Raw genomic sequence first — 19,565 nt, forward strand, 5'->3', positions numbered from 1 at the left:
TTTTTAATGTAGTATTTTCTGCTTAATTTAGACTGAATTTATTTTTGTTAAGAAATAAATTCCCTTCAGTTTAGAACCTTAGGTAATCACATTTTAAATTCCAACTTATTTCAATTGTAAACTTTTCTAGTAAAGACTAAATGCTTAATGATAATTTGGCCACTGAAGCAGTGAATATCTTCCTTTTATTCCAAATTTGAAAATTCAGTTACGTGATATGTGGTAAATCTTTCATCTTAAGCAAATGCTTCCTTTTAAAAAGTATTACTATATTATTGTAGTTTCTTGTGATGAGAATATTGTCCACTGTATATTTGAAGAAAAGTCATACTTTTGTCATTCCCAAATCAAGTTCTTAATCAAGTTCTTAATAGTCTATAAATCTCTAAAAGCTCACTTAGATTAAGTATAAAAATATACAAACTTATATGAAACCTTCTGAAGTGCAGATCTTTTATTTTGGAAAAAAATAACTATTTCCATTCAAATGCATCAGTCATCTATTACTATCATGCTTGGGGTAATACTTCTTGTATGTTTATTCTAGCCTCCTTATTTACATCTGATTTCAGAAAATAAAGATTATAACTGAATTATCCCATAAACAAACACTGATGACCATTCATTGATAGCGTTCAGGAGTAGAGTTAAGCTGGATATAATGGTAGGACTTTTGTAGTCTAGTGACTAAACAGATATATCTATTTAAAAATGTGGTAGAGAAAGGCTAACTAAAATCAATCCCTCAATCCTGGTTCAGTAGAATTATGACAATGCTAAATGTATAATGAAATGTCCATAACAGAAATTATCGTATAAAACAGTAATAATGGCTTGGCTTTTGGGAATGTAAAATTTGAGTGTTTTGAGGAATGATTTGCAATTGGCTCAGATTGATTACTCGTCACTTAATAGTGTGTAATTCCCATCAATATTTTTATAAAATGGCTCTGATTCTTTAATTTGCCTCTCTCCAGTCATAATTATTTTTCCTGGGATAGACCTGTAATAAAATTGTTTTCTTTTGATTCATCTAGATGTTTTCAGGCTCCCTCTCATAAAAGATATAAAATTTCCTCTCTAACGGTGTGAAGGCATCTAATTCCATGCAGATTTTTATGCCTAGTCTCTACATCTATCACCTTCCCTGAAAATTGGGAAACAGAAAAACCAGTATTCACTATTTTAGAGTATATATATATATTCAGTAAAATCTTGGTTTGTGAGCATAATGTGTTCCGGAAACATACTTATAATCCAAAGCACTTGTATATCACAGCGAATTTCAGGAACCATTGCCTCAGTTGTGATCATGCAACATTCAGAGTCATGTACTACTCGTATTACAAGACATTGCTCATTTATCAAGTTAAAGTTTATTTGAAATCTTTGCTTCTCTTTGTTTATTCAAATATACATTTATTTAAAAAGCATTTATTTAAATAAACCCAGAAAAGGTATCGCATTTATTGTACTTTTGTCCTTTGTCTTGTTTTCCCATTTTGGGGATATATCTAAGCATTAAAACTATTATACTGAATAATTCCATTAAATTTGACTGTTTCCAGTATCATTTCTACATATCAGTAAAGCCTTATTGGGAGTTCTTGGATGGTGCAGTAGGTTAAGCATCCTGCTTCAGCCCAGTCATGATCTCAAGGTTTATGGGTTTAAGCCCCACATTGGGCTCTGTGCTGACAGCTCAGAGACTGGAGCCTGCTTCAGATTCTGTGTCTCCCTCTCCATGCCCCTCCCCCACTCACATTCTGACGGTCTCTTAAAAATAAATAAAACATTTAAAAAATTAGAAAAAAAAACCTTATTGCCCACAAATTAGGATAAAATATATGGCCTTTATCTTTATTGAAAAAATTACCACAAAGAAAACAAAAAGAGTGATCAGTAATATACAATTGTTTTGTCAAATCTCAATTATTTTAATCTTCTAGGTTATTTTAGTGCTTGTCTTCAATCCTGAAATAATATTGCCCTTAAGGTGTAAAAAAGGTGAAATTGGTCTTCTTATGAGACTGCAGGACTGAGAGTTTCCTCTACATTTTTACAGAACAGATCCTCTCAATTACTCTTCCCATGGTCCCTATCACCTCTTTTTTTTTTTTTTTCAAGGCTGTAGATTGAGCATTTGGGTTGAACATTTGGGTAAGCATGGTGTAGAAGACAACAAGAACCTTGTTGTCTCTTGGAGATTGGAGAGATCTTGGGTATAGATAAGTGTAAACAAAGGGTGCATATTAGAAAGTCACCACAGCGAAGTGGGTGCGGTGTGTCAAATAGGCCTTCTTCCTCCCTTCTGCTGAGTGCATGCTGTAGATGTCAAGGAGAATGTGGCCATAGGACATGTAATGCCAATTAAAGGAAACACAATCAATAGTGTGGTGCTTCCAAACACTGTATTCTGAGGCTGAGATGCCCATGCAGACCAGTACCATTGGCCAGGCCCATGCAGGCCAATATGTCCGGTACATCACAGAAGAAATGGTTGCCAGTTCTGGATTGACAGTAAGGTAAATGGAGGGCATATACAGTGTGGGCACAACAGTTGATTGAGCCCATTATCCAGGATCCCATTAGCATCAACACACAGACTCTTTTACTGATATGAATGGGATAGTGGAGAAGAAAGCAAATAGCCACCTAGCTATCATATGCCATAGTGGTCAATAGTAATCCTTTTGCACCTACTAAAGTCAAGATAAAGAAGCTCTGAACCCCTCAGCCAATGAAAGAAATAGACTTGTTTTGAAAGAGGTAATTGGACACCATCCTGGGGACAATGGTGGAGATGTAGTTCAGGTCCATGAGGGAGAACTAAGTACAAAATGCATGCATGCATGGAGATAGGTGTCCAGGAGGATGAGGATGATCATGGACAGGTTGTCAAAAAGACAAATTAAGAGAATCAGAAAAATTAGAATGAATAACTGTTCAATTCTTCCTATATTACTATAATTTATCTCAAGAAGATTTTAAGATCTCTTGTTTAGGTGATAGTGAGAATTATCAAATAAACTAACATCATGTTTTATAGTACCATTATATATTATATATGTAACCAATAAATTCTAATGATGGAACAATGCCATCAATGCATGTCCCCAAACATAAAACATAACTATGTTGAATGGGGAGAGAGGGAAAGAGGAAAAAGTGGGTGATGTAGTGAGGGGCAACATTCCATCCACAGTGGCCTAAGGTACAAATTATGGTCTCATATTTGGATTTATGAGTCAACCATTAGAAGATAAGCATATTGTTTACAATATCAAGAAAGTACTGGGAAAAATTATGAAATAATTTGAAGTATTTTCCTTAGGGGTCTGGAGGTGTGGGTTATGGGAATACCAGTTTACCCTGTAGTTGGTTGATGCCCTGTCAATGCATTATTTGAATAAAATATGGAAGTTATATAAAAGGTCTTTCCATTAATAAATTGCATGTACTCAAATTATTGGCTATGTCAATGCCCAAATCCACTGTGAAAAAACCTACAGCATTTCCCTGGGTCTATTAGGAGCAATTAATTTTCAATTGTTGTGCAATAACTGTCAACATTCAGAGGAAAAATTGAGAGTGCTAGTTTTGTTTATAAGTTGTCATTTGGATGAGCATAAAACCAGCATATTAGACTAGTATCATAAAGTAATTTATATTATTAGTTTCAATTATTGACAAGATTAAAAATGTAATATTTGTAATTACCAAGGAAATTAAAATTGCTAGTACTTATATCATTTTGATTATTTTTTAATTTGTTTATTTAAATTCATGTTAATTGATATACAGTGTAGTATTGGTTTCAGAAGTTGAATGCAGTGATTCATAATTTCCATATAACACCCAGTGCTCATCCCAAAAAGTGCCCTCCCTAATGCCCATCACCCATTTAGCATATATACCACCGACCTCCCCTCCAGCAACTCTCAGTTTGTTCTCTGTATTTAAGAGTTTTTTATGGTTTGTCTCCCTATTTGTTTTTATTGTTATTTCTCCTTCCCTTCCCCTATGTTCATCTGTTTTGTTTCTTAAATCCCACCTATGTGTGAAATCATAGGATATTATGTCTTTCTCTGACTGACTTACTTTGCTTAGCATATTACACTCTAGTTCCATCCACATTGTTACAAATGGCAAGATTTCATTCTTTTTGATCACCAAGTAGTACTCCATTGTATGTATATAGCACTATACTTTATCCATTCATCAGTTACTGGATGGCTCTTTCCAGTGGGCTCTTTCCATTTGGGCTCTTTCAACAATACGCCTATTGTTGATAGTGATGCTATAAACAATGGGGTGAGTGTGCCCCTTCGAATCAGCATTTCTGTATCCCTTGGATAAATACCTAGTAGTGAAATTCCTGAGTCATAGGGTAGTTCTATTTTTAATTTTTTGAGGAACCTCCATGCTGTTTACCAGAGTGGATGCACCAGTTGACATTCCCAATAACAGTGCAAAGGGTTCCTCTTTCTCCACCTCCTTGCCAACATCTGTTGTTTCCTGAGTTGTTAATTTTAGCCGTTATGACAGGTATGATGTGGTATATCATTGTAGTTTTGATTTCTATTTTCTTGAATTTGAGCTGATGTTGAATATCTTCTCATGTGTTTGTTAGTCATCTGGATGTCTTCTTTGGAAAAGTGTTTATTCAAGTCTTCTGCCTATTTCTTCACTGGATTATTTGTTTTTTGGGTATTGAGTTTGATAAGTTATTGATAGATTTTGGATACTAATCCTTTATCTGATATGTCGTTTGCAAATATCCTCTGTCATTCCATTGGTTACCTTAATTTTATTGATTGTTTTATTCACTTCGCATAAGCCTTTTTATCTTAATGATGTCACAATATTTCATTTTGCTTTTACTTCCCTTGCCTACAGAAATGTGGCTAGTAAGAGGTTGCAGCAGCCAAGGTCAAAGAAGTTGCTATCTGCTTTATCTTCTAGAATTTTGACGGTTTCCTCTCTCACGTTTAGATCTTTTATCCATTTTGAATTTCTTTTTGTGTATGGTGTAAGAGAGTGGTCCAGTTTCTTTCTTCTATCTGTCGCTGTCCAGTTTATTCGTGTAGGGAAATGCAACCAATTTCTGTATTTAATTTTATACCCTGTGACTTTGCTGAAATCACAATCAGTTCTAGCAGTTTTTTTTTTTTTGGTGGAGTGTTTCGAATTTTCCATGTAGATTATCATGCCATCTGTGAAGATTTAATGTTTTATCTCTTCTTTGCTAATTTGTGTACATTTTATTTCTTTTTGTTGTCTGATTGCAAAGGCTAGAACTTCCAGGAATATGTTGAACAACAGTGGTGTGAGTGGACATCCCTTGTGCTCCTGACATTACAGAGAAAGCTCTCAACTTTTCCCCATTGAAGATGATATTAGCTGTGGGCCTTTATTCTATGGCTTTTATGATGCTGAGGTATGTTTCTCCAACCCCAAATGTCTTAAGGTTTTTTATCAAGAAATAGTGCTGTATTTTGTCAAATGCCTTGTATGCACCTGTTGTAAGGATCATATGGTTCTTATCCTTTCTTTTATTATTGATTGATTGATTGATTGATTTTCTATTATTGAACCAGCCCTGCAGCCTAGGTATAAATCCCACTTGACCATGGTGAATAATTCTTTGGATGTACGGTTGAATTTGATTTTCTAGTATTTGTTAGGAATTTGTGAATCCAGGGACATCAGGAATATCTGTCTGGTGTCTTTATTGGGTTTTGGAATCAAGATAAGTCCCTCTTCATAGAATGATTTTGGAAGTTTTCCTTCTCTGCCTATTTTTTGGAATAGTTTGAAAATAATAGACATGAACTCTTCTTTAATGTCTGGTAGAATTCCCCCAGAAATCCATCTGGTCCAGGACTCTAGTTTGTTTGGAGATTTATTATTACTGATTAAATTTCTTTCCTGGTTATGGGACTGTTCCAATTTTCTACTTCTTCCTGTTTGAATTTTGGTTTTGTGTGAGCTTCTAGGAATTTGTCCATTTTTTCCAGGTTGTCCAGTGTGTTGGCATATAATTTTTCATAATATAATTTCTCTTATAATTGTTTATATTTCTGTGGTGTTTATCTCTCCTCTTTCATTTGTGATTTTATTTGAGTCCTCTCTCTTTTCTTTTTGAGATGTCTGGCTAGGGGTTTATCAACCTTTGTATTCTTTCAAAAACCCGTGTTTTGTTTCATTGATCCTACTGTTTATATATATATATATATATATATATATATATATATATAATTTATTTCATGTCTAATCTTTATTGTTTCATTTTTGCTGGCTTTGTGCTTTATTGTCTGCTCCTTTTCTAGCTCCTTTAGGTGTAAGTTTAGGTTGTGTTTCAGGCCTTTCTGCCTTCTTGAGATAGGACTGAATTGAGTTGCAATGTAATTTCTTCTCAGGACTGTTTTTGCTGCATCCCAAAGGTTTTGGACTGTCGTGTTTTCATCTACATTTGCTTCTTTGTATTTTATCTTTATTTCTTATTTACTTTGTTGGTTAAATCATTAATTCTTTAGTAGGATGTTCTTTAACCTCGCTGTATTTGAGCCCTTTCCATTTTTTTTTTCCTGGTTGATTTCTAGTTTCATAAATTTGTAATCTGAAAATTTTCATGGTATGATCTCTATTTTCATATATTGAGGGCTAATTTCTGACCTAGAATGCAGTCTATTCTGGAGAATGTTCTATTTTCCCTTTAAAGGAATGTTTATTCTGCTGCTTTGGGATGAAATGTTCTAAAAAATAAGTTAAGTCCATCAGGGACAGTGTGTTATTCAAAGCCATTTTTTCCATTGTTTCTTTGTTGATTTTCTGCTTAGATGATCTGTCCATTGTTGTATGTGGGGCATTAAAATCTTGTACTCCTATGCCCATGAATTTCTTTATGCTTGTGATTGGTTGATTTGTATATTTGAGTTCTCTAAGTTGAGGCATAAATATTTACAGTTGTTAGATCTTTTTGATAAATAGACCACTTAATTATGATATAATGCCCCTCATTATCTCATTACAGTCTTTGTTTTTTTTTTTAAGTTCATTTATTTTAAGAGAAACAAAAACAGTGAGAGTGGGGGAGGGACATAAAGAGAGAGAAAGTTATAATAACAAGCAGGCTGCACACTGCCAGTGCAAGAAGCCACAAACCATGACCTAAGCCAAAATCAAGAGTTGGACACCTAACCAAACGAGCCACCCAGGTGGCTCTACAGTCTTTGTTTTAAAATATACTTTGTCTGATATAAGTATAGATGCTCCAGCTTCCTTTTGATGCCCACTATCATGGCAGATGTTTCTCCATCCCCTCACTTTCAATCTGCAGATGTTTGTAAGCCTAAATTGAGTCTCTTATAGGTATCGTGCAGATGGATCTTTTCCATTCTGATACCCTATGTCTTTGGATTGGAGCATTTAGACCATTTACATTCAGAGTGATTACTGAAAGGTATGAATTTAGTGCCACTGTGTTACCTGTAGAGTTGGTGGTTTTGGTGATATTCTCTGCTCCTTAGTAATCTTTGTTGCTTTGGGTTTTTGCTTTTGTTTTTTTCCTCCACTGGAGGGTACCCATTAAAATTTCTTGCAAAGCTGGTTTAGTGGTCATTAACTCCTTTAGATTTTGTTTTTCTGGGAAAGTCTTTGTTTCTCCTATTCTGAATGACAACCTTGCTGGATAAGGAATTCTTAGTTGCACATTGCTGCACATTAGCTGCACATTAGCTGTTCAGCACATTGAATATGTCCTGCTACTCTTTTCTGACCTGACAAGTTTCAGAACTTGTCTGCCCTCACCCTTATATGTGTAACCTGCAGGTTAAGGACATTTTGTCCCCAGATGCTTTCAGAATTCTCTCTTTATTTTTGTATTTTGAAAATTTCCTTATGACATGTCACTATGCACTCTGGGGCCAGCCTCCCAGGAGTATACGCCACAGCTCTGATATAGAGAAAGTTGCACAGTTCCAAAATCTCAGCGTTCAAGCTCCAAACAGCTTTTGAAAAACAAAACAAAACAAAACTGGAACACTCAGTACTCCTCACTCCCCAGTCCATGGTCCAGAAAGGATTTCCTCTTGTGCTAACTTAATGCAACACAATTGCAACCCCTCTCTCTTTCTCCCTCTTTTGTCTCTGTACAGAAAGGGTTCCTTCCTCTCTGCAGTGCTACCATTTTTTCTCTCCTGGAATTCACATCTACACATCTTGCACTGCCAAGCTGTTTCCCCCTGTCATAGACTCTAAGTCTAGAGTTCTTTCTTGTCTAGCAAGAGAGCGGGACGCAGGATTAAAATGCAAGAGATGACTAATGTCCGGGAAAAGACAAGAACGCCAAATAAGGGTCTTTGCCCCATTTTTATTAGGAGCAGAAGTCTTACAAACATGGTGATGGACTTGTACAAAGACACAATGAATCTGTGAACATTAACTCACGGACATGAGGGAAAGGGGATCTTGAAGATATTCAGGGTTAGGGGTTTGGGTTAATACAAAACAAAATCCTGATGCCATGCAACTGGGCAGAAGGTTGTTTACAGGGGACATGTGGCACCACCTCTGTTTATCTTAGCTAGACTAAGGAATAAGACAGATAGGACACTTGACCTCAGGGTTAACAAGGCACCTTTGTTGTGTTAATCATCTTCTCCCTGGGCAGCTTCACCAGCAGTGCAGTGCAGTGGTCTATAGCTCAGGCTACCTGTTTACCTAACTTGGTCCTCCCTTCCTGTGAAAGTAGCTTTCTGCTATAGTACTAAATGGGGGGGGGGCACTTCCTCCCTGAATTCCTAGTCTAGTTTATTTCATATACCTATATTCTATATTGGGGCCTTTGCCTCTCTATACTGGGGCTTCTGCCCTCCCTTCTCTATACTTATTTACCTAACCTTGTTTATCCAAACTTGGGTGTGAGCATCCCACCTATTGTAATTCTTTATGCCTTGTTAACCCATTGGTGTAAGCCCAGGAAATTTCTAGGCTTATTCCCCACACTTCTCCATTGTGTAGTCTTGGCTCCTATGCTAGACAATTGACAATATATGTAGGGTTTTATTTATGGACTATTCTGCTCTATTGTTCTATGTGTCACTTTATGCCAATACCATAACTCTTTTGATTACTGTAACTTTATAATATAGTTTGAAAGCAAGGGTTGTTATGATTTCAGTGTTGTTCTGTTTTCTCAAGATTATTTTGGCTATAAGGAATTTTTTGTGGTTTCCTAATTTTAGAATTATCTGTTCTAATTCTGTGAAAAATGCCATTGGAAGTTTTATAGGGATTTATTTGAGTCCATACATTGCTTTGGGTAATATGGATATTTTAACAACATTAATTCCTCCAATTCATGAGCATGAAATATGTTTTCATTTATTTGCATTTTCTTGAATTTATTTTACCACTGTCTCATAGTTTGCACTGCACATGTCTTTCATTTCCTTGGTTAAATTCATTATTAGGTTTTTTTTCTTCTTTTTGAAAAAATTTCAAAATATTCTTTTTGACAGTCTGTAGTTAGTGCATTAAATGAAACTAATTTTTGTACATTGATTTTGGTAACTTTAACTTTATTATATCTAAAAGTTTTTTTTAGAGTCTTTAGGATTTTCTATATATAAAATTATATCATTTATAAATAGTGACAATTTTATTTCTTTCCTTCCAATTTGGATGTCTTTTATTTATTTTTCTTATCTAATTACTCTGGCTAGGTCTTCTAATACTATGTTGAATAAAACTGGTAAGATTGGCCATCTTTGTTTTGTTCCTGAACTTAAAGGAAAAACTTTCAGCTTTTTGTTGAGTACGATGTTAGACGTGGGCTTATCATATATGGTCTTTCTAATATTGAGGTATGTTACATGTATATCCACTTTGTTAAGAGTTTTTTATCATATATATATATGTATATATATAACATATATATATTGTTATCATATATTTTATCACATATTTTTATCATATATATGTATATATGTATATATATGTATATGTATATATATATGTATATATGTGTGTGTGTGTGTATGTGTGTGTTAATTTGTTTTTTAATTCTTTCTTGTCATCTACTAAGATAACCATATACATTTTATTCTTCATTTTGTTAATGTGGTGTATCATGCTGATTGATTTACAAATGTTGAAACATCCTACGTTCCTGTAATCAATGCCACTTGGTCATGGTGTATGAATCTTTTAGGGTATTGTTGAATTCAGTTTGCTAATATTTTGTTGATGATATTTTGTACCTATATTCATCAGAGATATTAATCCCTAATCTTCTTTTCCTGTGACATCCTCGTGTGTGTGTGTGTGTGTGTGTGTGTGTGTGTGTTTTAACAAGGTAATGCTGTCTTATGTAAGATGGGTTTGGGAATATTTTTCCTTTTTCAATTTTTGGAAGAGTGTGAAAGGGATTAGTATTTAATCTTTAAATATTTGGTAGAATTCACCAGTGAAGATTGCTGGTCCTAGACATTTGTTTTCTGAGGTTTACATTAAAAAAAAATTTAAGGATTTAATCTCCTTCCTAGTGATCAGTAGATTCAGATTTTCTACTTTTTCATGTTTCAGCTTTGGAAGATTCCATGCTTTTAAAATATGTCAATTTCTTTTAGATTGATAAATGTGTTGATGTATAATTATTTATACTAATATTTTATAAAATTTTGTATGTCTTTGTTATCAGTTGCAAATTGTCCTCTTCTCATTTCTACTTATTGCAACCCTCTCTCTTTCTATCTTAGTGAGTCTAACTAAAGGTTTGTCAATTTTGTTTATCCTTCCAAAGAACAGCTCTTGGTTTCATTGTTCTTTGAAACTTTTATTTTTTTACTCTTTATTTTATTTACTTCTCTGATCTTTGTTATTCCCTTCCTTCTCCTCATTTAGGCTTTGTTTGTTCTACTCTTTCTAGTTACTTTGGATGCAAAGTTTGATTGTTTATTTCAGTTTTTTCATGTTTCTTGAGGTAAACCTGTAGCTCTATAAATTTTTCCCAAAGAATTGATTCTGTTACATTCTGTAGATTTTGATATGTTTTATTTTATTTTCATTTGTTTCAAAGTAAAGTTTGATTTCTTCTGTGATTTATTTGTTGTCTCATTGTTCTGTGGCATGATTTCCAATCTCCACATATTTGTGTTTTTCAACTTTCATCTTGTGATTGCTTTCTATTTTCAAATCATTCTGGTAGAAAAAAAATATTTCAATAACCTTAAATCTATTGAGGCTTATTTTTTGGCCAAATATGATCTATACTGGAGAACGATTCATGTGCACTTGGAAAGAATATGTATCAAGCTTTTTGGGGAGGGAATGTTCTGTGTATATTTATTAAGTCCCTCTGCTTTAATGTATTTCCTATGGTCACTTTGTATTTAATTTCTGTCTGGATGGTTGGTTAATGGAAGTAAGTGGGGTATTAAATTCCCTGCTATTTGTTGTATTTTTCTCCTTAAGCTTCTTAATATTTGCCTTATATATTTAAGTGTTCCTATGTTGGGTGCAGAAAATTTAGAAATATTAAATATTTTTGTTGGGTTGACCTCTTTTTCAGTGTGTAGGGAACATCTTTGTTATTATAATCTTTGTTTAAGGTCTGTGATGTCTAAAAGATAAATAAGTAAAATCTATGTGGTCTGATATAAATATAGGTACCCAGGATTTTTGGTTTTTCATTTGCATGAAACTTTTTAAGCTATTCCTTCACTTTCAGCATATTCACTTTCAGCGCATATATATATATATATATATATATATATTCTTTTCAGAAATATAAAAGCGAAAGAAGTCACCACCACCAAACTGGCCAAAAAAGAAATGTTAAAGGTATTTCTTTAAAGTGAAAAGAAAAGTACTAGTTAGTAGGAATAAAGTATATGAGACTAACATTTCACTTGTAAAACTACATACATAATAAATGTAGTGGGTCAATTACTTATAAAGCTAGTTTAAAAGGTTAAAGGCAAAGTAATAAAAATAACTTTAACTGCAATAATTAGCTAAGGAATACACAAAATAAAGAGATGTAAAATATGATGGCCAAACAAATTAAATATTGACAAGGAAAAATGTTCAGTTTTAGGGACACCTGTGTGCCTCAGTCAGTTGGGCATCCACCTTTTGGGTTTGGCTCAGGTCGGAATCTCACAAGTTCATCGGATCAAGCCCCATGATAGATTCAGTGCTGACACTATGGAACCTGCTTGTGATTCTCTCTCTCCCTCTCAATCTTTCCCTACCCACTCATTCTCTGTATCTGTCTAAAAATAAATAAACATTTTAAAGATGTTAAGTTTTAGAATGAACTCACACTTACCTTGCTATCAACATAAATTAGGGTTTTATATGTGAGCCTGATTATGGCCACAAAGAAAATTCCTATTGTGGATACACAAAAACCTATGCATCACATTAGAGAAAGCCATCAAACCGAAAGAGAGGAAAACTAGACAAGAAAAAGGAAAATAGAGGAACTAAAAACAGTCAGAAAACTGTTTGCAATTCATAAAATGACGATAATTACATAAATATCAATAATTACTTTAAATGTAAATGAACTAAATTCTCTAATCAAAAAGACACCAAATGGCTAAAGAGGTATGCTGCCCAAAGCAACTCACTAATATTTAAGGATCTTAATGAAGCCTTCAGTTTTACTGAATTGATTTATTTGATATAAGATTTTTTTGGTTGAATCTTTAGGATTTCTGTGTATAAGATTATGCCATCTAAAACACAGAAAATTTTACTTCCTTTATGATTTAGATGCCTTTCTTATTTTTTTTCTGACCAGATTGCTCTGGCTAGGATAAGAATAAGAATGATAAACTGTTGAATAAGAATAATAAACAGTATTATATGAAGAATTTTTGCATTTATATGATTTTTTAAATGATTTTGTTCAAATTCCAGTTAGTTAAAATATAGTGTGATATTACTTTCAGGTGTACAATCAACATTGAATCAATACTGAGTCAGCACTTCCATTCAACATCCTGTGCTAATCACAGCAATTGCTCTCCTTAATCTCCATCATCTAGTTAACAGAGACCCCCAACCACCAACTCCTCTTTGGTAGCCATCAGTTTGTTCTCTAAAGTTAAGAGACTGTTTCTTGGTTTTCCTCTCTCCATATATGTTGCCATATTATAATTAGTTTTGCTTCTTAAGTTGCACAGATAAATGAAATGATCTGGTATTTCTATTTCTCAGATTGACTTATTTTTATAGACTCTGGGTCTGGAGTTCTTTCTTGTCCAGCAAGAAAGCAGGATGCAGGATTAAAAATACAAGAGATGGTTAATGTCTGGGAGAAGACAAGAGCCCTGATTAAGGGTTCTTCCTCCGTTTTTATTAGGATCAGAAGGCGTACAAACATGATGATGGACGTGCACAAAGATATAATGAAACTTTGAACATTAACTCATGGGCATGAGGGAAAGGGGGTTTTGAAAGTATGCGGTGTTAGAGGTTTGGGTTAATACAAAACAAAACCCTGGCCCTGGGCAGAAGGTTGTTTACAGCAGATGTGAGGAACCACCTCTGTTCACCTAAACTGGTCTAGTGGGCAAGAAAGACAGAGAATGTTACCTCAGGGTCAACAAGGCACCTTTCTTTTGCTGATTAGCTCCGCTCTGGACAACTTTGCACCACAGCTGTCTATAGCCTTATTTACCTGTTTACCTAATTTGGTCCTTCTTTCCTGTGAAAGCAGTTTTCTGCTATAGTACTAAGTTGGGGGACGTTTCCACCCTGAATACCTAATCTTGTTTACCTCATATACCTTTGTCCTATACTGTAGTTTTTGCCCCACCCTATCTATACTGGGGCTTCTGCTCCACCTTACTTATACATATTTACCTAATCTTGTTTACCCAAATTTGGGTGAGAATATGCTATGACTTTTTAATTCTTTATGCCTTGTTAGCCCATCAGGGTAGGCTCAGGGAATTTCTAAGCTTATTCCCCACAACTTATTTCACTTAGCATAATACTCTCTAGCTCAACCTTTGTCATTGCAAATGACAAGATTTCATTCCTTTTATGGCTGAGTAATATTCCAATGTATAGACATAAATAACATTTATTTATTCATTCATCAGTTGACGGACATTTGGACTGTTTGCATCATTTGACTATTGTAGATAACACAGCTATAAACATTGGGATGTGTGTACCTCCTTTGAATTACTAGTTTTATATTTTTTGGGTAAATTCTTAGTAGTGTCGTTGCTGTATGTTAGGGTAGTAGTGATTTAAATTTCTGAAGAAACCCCATAATGATTTCCAGAGTGGCTGCACAAGTTTGCATTCCCACCAATAGTTCAAGAAGGTTTCCTTCTGTCCACATCCTCACAATCACCTGTTATTTCTCTGATTTTAGCTATTCTAACAGGTGTGAGGTGATATTTCATTGGAGTTTTTATTTGAATTTCCCTGATGATGAATGATGTTGAGCATCTTTTCATGTATCAGTTGGCCATCTGTATGTCTTCTTTGGAAAAATGTCTATTCGTGACTTCTGCCCATTTATTAACTAGATTATTTGGTTTTTCTGGATGTTGAATTGTATAAGTTATTCATATATTTTATTGGCTATATCATTCAGAAACATCTCCTCCCACTCTGTTGCCTCTTAGTTTTGCTGACTGTTTCTTTTGCTGTGCAGAAGCTTTATATTTTGATATCCCAATAGTTTATTGTTTGCTTTGCTTCCCTTTCCTCAGGAGACATGTCTAGAAAAAACTTGCTCCAGCTGATGTCATAAAAGCTATTGCCTATGTTCTCTTCAAGTATTTTAATGGTTTCAGGTCTCATATTCAGATCTGTAACCAATTTTGAATTTATTTTGTGTTTGGTGTAAGAATGTGGTCCAGTTTCATTCTTTTACATGAAGCTGTCCAGTTCTCCCAACACCATTCGTTGAAGAGACTATCTTTTTCACACTGGCAATTCTTTCCTGCTTTATCAAAGTTTAATTAGCCATGTAGTTGTGTATTAATTTCTGGGTTTTCCATTCTGCTACATTGATCTGTGTGTCTATATTTGTGACAGTACCATAGTGCTTTGACCACTACAGCTTTGAAAGAAAGGGAAATATTCATATGATCATTTCAATAGACACAGAAAAAGTATTTATTATGAACATCCATTCATAATAGAAAATCTCAACACAGTAGATTTAGAGGGAACACATCACAACATGATAAAAATCATATATAAAAAACAAAAGTAAAGTTAATATCATCATCAATAGGGACAAACTGAGAGCTTTTCCTATATGACCAGGAAAGAGACAGGGATATTCACTTTCACCACTGTTATTAAACATATTACTGGAAATCTTAGCCACATCAAACGACACAAAGAAATAAAAGACATCCAAGTTGGCATGGAAGCAGTCGACTTTAACTCTTTGCAAATCACATGATATTCTATATAGGAAACCAGAAAGATTCCACCAAAAAAACTGCTAGAACTGGTTAACAAATTTAGCAATGTCACAGGATACACAAAGCACAGGGCCCCCTGGGTGGCTCAGTCGGCTGAATGACTGACTTCATCTCATGGCATGATCTTGTGGTTCATGAGTTCAAGCCCCACATCAGGCTCACTGCTGTCAGTGTCTCCACTCAGAACCCCCTTTTATCCTCTGTCCCTCTTTCTGCCCCTTCTCCAAATAAATACATATTAAAAAAAACAATTAAACACAGAATGTTATTTCATTTTTATACACCAATAATGACACAACATAAAGAGAAATGAAAAAATCAATCCCATTTACAACTACAAAAAAACAATAAGATACCTATAAATAAACTTATCTAAATATGTGAAAAAACTATCCTTTGAAAATTGTAAAACACTGATGAAACAAATTAAAAATGACACACACACACAAATTTCAAGATATGCCATCCTCATGGATTGCATGCACAAATATTGTTAAAATGTCTATACTACCCAAAGAAATCTACACATTTAATGCAATCTATATAAAAATAACAACAATTTTCACAGAGTTAGAACAAACAATACTAAAATTTGTATGGAACCACAAAAGACCCTGAAAAGCCAAACATGCTTGAAAAAGCAAAGCAAAGCTGGGGTCATAAGAATTATGGACTTAAAGTTTTATTATATAGCTGTAGTGATCAAAACAGTATGATACTTGCAGTTATATTCATCAAGGATATTTGTACTTGCTTTTATTGTTTTTCAATGTCCTTATACAACTTTAGTGCCAGAGGAATACTGGCCTCATAAAAATAGGTTTTGTAATTTCCCCTTTTCTGCAATTTTTGAGAAAAGTTTGAGAAAGAGCAATGTTAATTCTATAATTATTTACTTGTGAGTTTTTTAGTTTTTTGTTTTTTTTAGAATTCAAAAATGATATCATCTGCTCCAGGCCTTTGTTGTTGTTGTTTTTTTAGATGTTAGGTAAAATATTCTATCTTTTTGCTCATTATTAGTCTGCTCAGAAATTTGATTACTGTATGATTCAGTTTTGGTATGTGTATATACCTAGGAATTTATCTATTCTATGATATCTGTTTTTTGTCATGTAAATAAATTGTTAATAGTAGTCTTTTATAATCTCTTGTATTTCTCTGGTATCAAATATAATATTCCTTCTTTTGTTTATAATTTATCTGTGTACTGAATCTCTTTTTTTTTTGATCAATCAAGCTAGATCTCTTCAGTTAAGATGGTAGAGGAGTAGGAAAACCCTAAGCTTGCCTAGCATTTTGAACACAAATGGATAAATATCAAATGATTCTGAATACACAAGAAGTCTATCTGAGTACTGAGAGAACAAATTACACATCTAGAGGCAGACAAAAGGCCACATCATGGAAGGTAGGAACTGTGGAGTTGTTTTGGGGGAGAAAAGAATTACGGGTGCTGCCAAGAGGAGTAATACCTGATCATGAAGAAAGAAGAATATGAGAGAGAGAGAGAGAAGTATGCAGGGGCTCACACAAGAAAACACTTTCCCCAAAATGCTTGAATGGCTCAGGCTATTGTCACACTCTTGATTTTGGTTCAGGACATGACCCCAGGTTCACGGGATTAAGCCCTGTGTTGGGCTCTGTGCTGAGCATAGAGGCTGCTTAAGTTTCTCTCTCCCTCTGTCCTTCTCCCCCACTTACTCATGCTCTATCTCTCTCTCAAATTAAAAAAGAAAGAAGAAAGAAAGGAAAAGAGAAGCAAAGAAAGGAAGAAAGAAATTTTCCCTAAAACAATTAACTGAGAAAAGGAGGGGGGACTGAATACTGTAAATTTTTATATGCAGTAGAGCTCAAAGTCTGAAATTTTAGAAGTCTGCGCCATCACCAGGGCCATGCCTGGCAGCTTAGTGGTGCTTCTTTGGGGAAGGAGGTCAGAGACCCAGGATAAGACAGAATTGGCTCAGGATCTTCTAGATTACATGTTGATAAATGTTTCCCATTCCTGGAGTGCATTTAAGAGTCATGGCATGGCATCTCTGGGGACAAAAGTGTTGGTGGTCTCCAACATGTTGCCTGGTTCACCAACATAGTACAGAGATAACTATTGAGGGCTGTAAACCTTGGTGCCAGCTTTTTGCTATGCTTTACCACAAACTCTTAACTTGTGCATGGTTGGATGACCATTCTTCTGGGACAAACTGACACCTGACACAGCATGGTGAGACCCTCCTCCAGAGGATCAGAGTGGGTCTGAGCTGTGCCAGGTTCCTAAAATTTATGGTTTTTAAAAACACATCTATATCCCTGAGATTAAAAAAAGGAGTACTGTGCTGCCTGGCATCCAGAAACCTCAGACATAGACAGGGTGAAGACAGGAATCTGACAGAATCTGGGAACACAAGAGGGGGGAGTGTTTGTTCTGTGAAGTCTTACTATAGATGGAGGGTGTAAAATATCTGCTCTGGGGATGAGAGACTCACGCAATGTCATTACCTTCCACACACCAGGACTGACCAACTTCCATGAGCAACAGAGTGCACGCTAGTGGAGGCTAGAGCTGTTTACAACAATAACCAAACCCTGACATCTTGCAGGTGTATCTTTATTATGCCAAGTTTACCTGAGAATCAGTGCAACAGGCACCTCACCCAGAAGACCAACACAAGCCCTTCAACTCACTAAGTTCACTGATCATAAAGTGTTGCAGTTTCAGCTCTAGGCAGAACTGGATCTAGCTTCATGTGGGATTTTTGTTTGTTTCTATGTTTGTTTGCTTTTTATTTTGTTTTGTTTTGTTAGCTTCTGGTTTTCTTGTTGTTGTGGTTGTTGTTGTTTTCCTTTTCTTGGATACAGAAAGAGCAAATTTATTTTATTATTTTATTTTATTTATTTTATTTTATTTTATTTTATTTTTGTTTTATTTCTCTTTTCTCTTCTTTTTTCCAACAAGCTTCTTTTAACATGAGACCGAATCAAAACTAGGATCTATCTTCTTTTATTTGATTTTTTTAATTAAGTGTTTAAAAATTTGTAAATATTATGTTATTTTATTCCTCCTAAAAGAAGAGAAAGAGGGATTAACTCCACAAAAAAAAAAAAAAAAAGAAATCAGGAATAAAGTCTATGAATTTAATCAATAAATCAGATGTCTAAATTAGAATTAAAAAAAACTATTATAAGAATTCTATCTGGGCTTGAAGAAAGCATAGAAGACACTAGAGAATCCCTTACTGCAGAGATAAAAGAGACAAAATCTATTCAGGCCAAGATTAAAAATGCTATAACAAAGATACAAACTTGAATGGATGATAGTGAGGATGGACAAAGTAGAGGAACATAGTAGTGATGTAGAACATAATATTATGGAAAATAGTGAAGCTGAAAAGAAGAGGGAAAAAAAGTAATGGATGAGGAAGGTATACTTAGGGAACTAAGCAACTTATTAAACTGGAAAGCATTTGTATCATAAGAGTCCCAGAAGATGAAGGCAGTGGAAAAGAGGCAGGTTTATGTGAGAAAATAATAGTTGAACATTTCCCTAATCTGGTAAAGGGCACAGACAAAAAAAAAAACAAAAAAACAAAAAAACAAAAAAACAAAAAAACAAAAAAACAAAAAACAAAAAAACAAGAAGCACAGAGAACTCCCATTATATTCAACAAAAGCTGGCCATAACCAAGACATATCATAGTCAAATTCACAAAATACACAGACAAAGAAAGAATCCTGAAAGTAGCAAAACACAAAAAGTCCTTAACCTACATAGGGAAACAGATCAGATTCACAACATATCTATGCATAAAAACTTTCCAGTCCAGAAGGGAGTGGCAGGCTACCTTAAATGTTCTAATGGGGAAAATATGCAACCAATAATACTCTACCCTACAAAACTGTCATTCAGAATAGGAAAGATAAGGAGTTTTCCAGACAAATAAAAACTAAAGGAATTAGTGACCACTAAAATAGCCCTGCAAGCAATATTAAGGGGGACTCTATGAGTGGGAAGGAAAGACCAAAAGTGACAAAGACTAGAGGGGAATATTATCAGAAACACCAACTTTACAGGTAACTTAATGGCACTAAACTCATGTC

At 34.5% G+C, this 19,565-nt stretch overlaps 1 pseudogene; it reads right to left on the reverse strand.

The window, feature by feature from the left end:
- Positions 1-2,051: 2,051 nt before the first annotated feature.
- Positions 2,052-19,565, reverse strand: part of LOC107180612 — a 94,394-nt pseudogene continuing 76,880 nt past the window's right edge.

This window comes from Panthera tigris, chromosome A1 (genome assembly GCF_018350195.1).
Source record: "Panthera tigris isolate Pti1 chromosome A1, P.tigris_Pti1_mat1.1, whole genome shotgun sequence".
In the NCBI taxonomy this organism is placed as follows: Eukaryota; Metazoa; Chordata; class Mammalia; order Carnivora; family Felidae; genus Panthera; species Panthera tigris.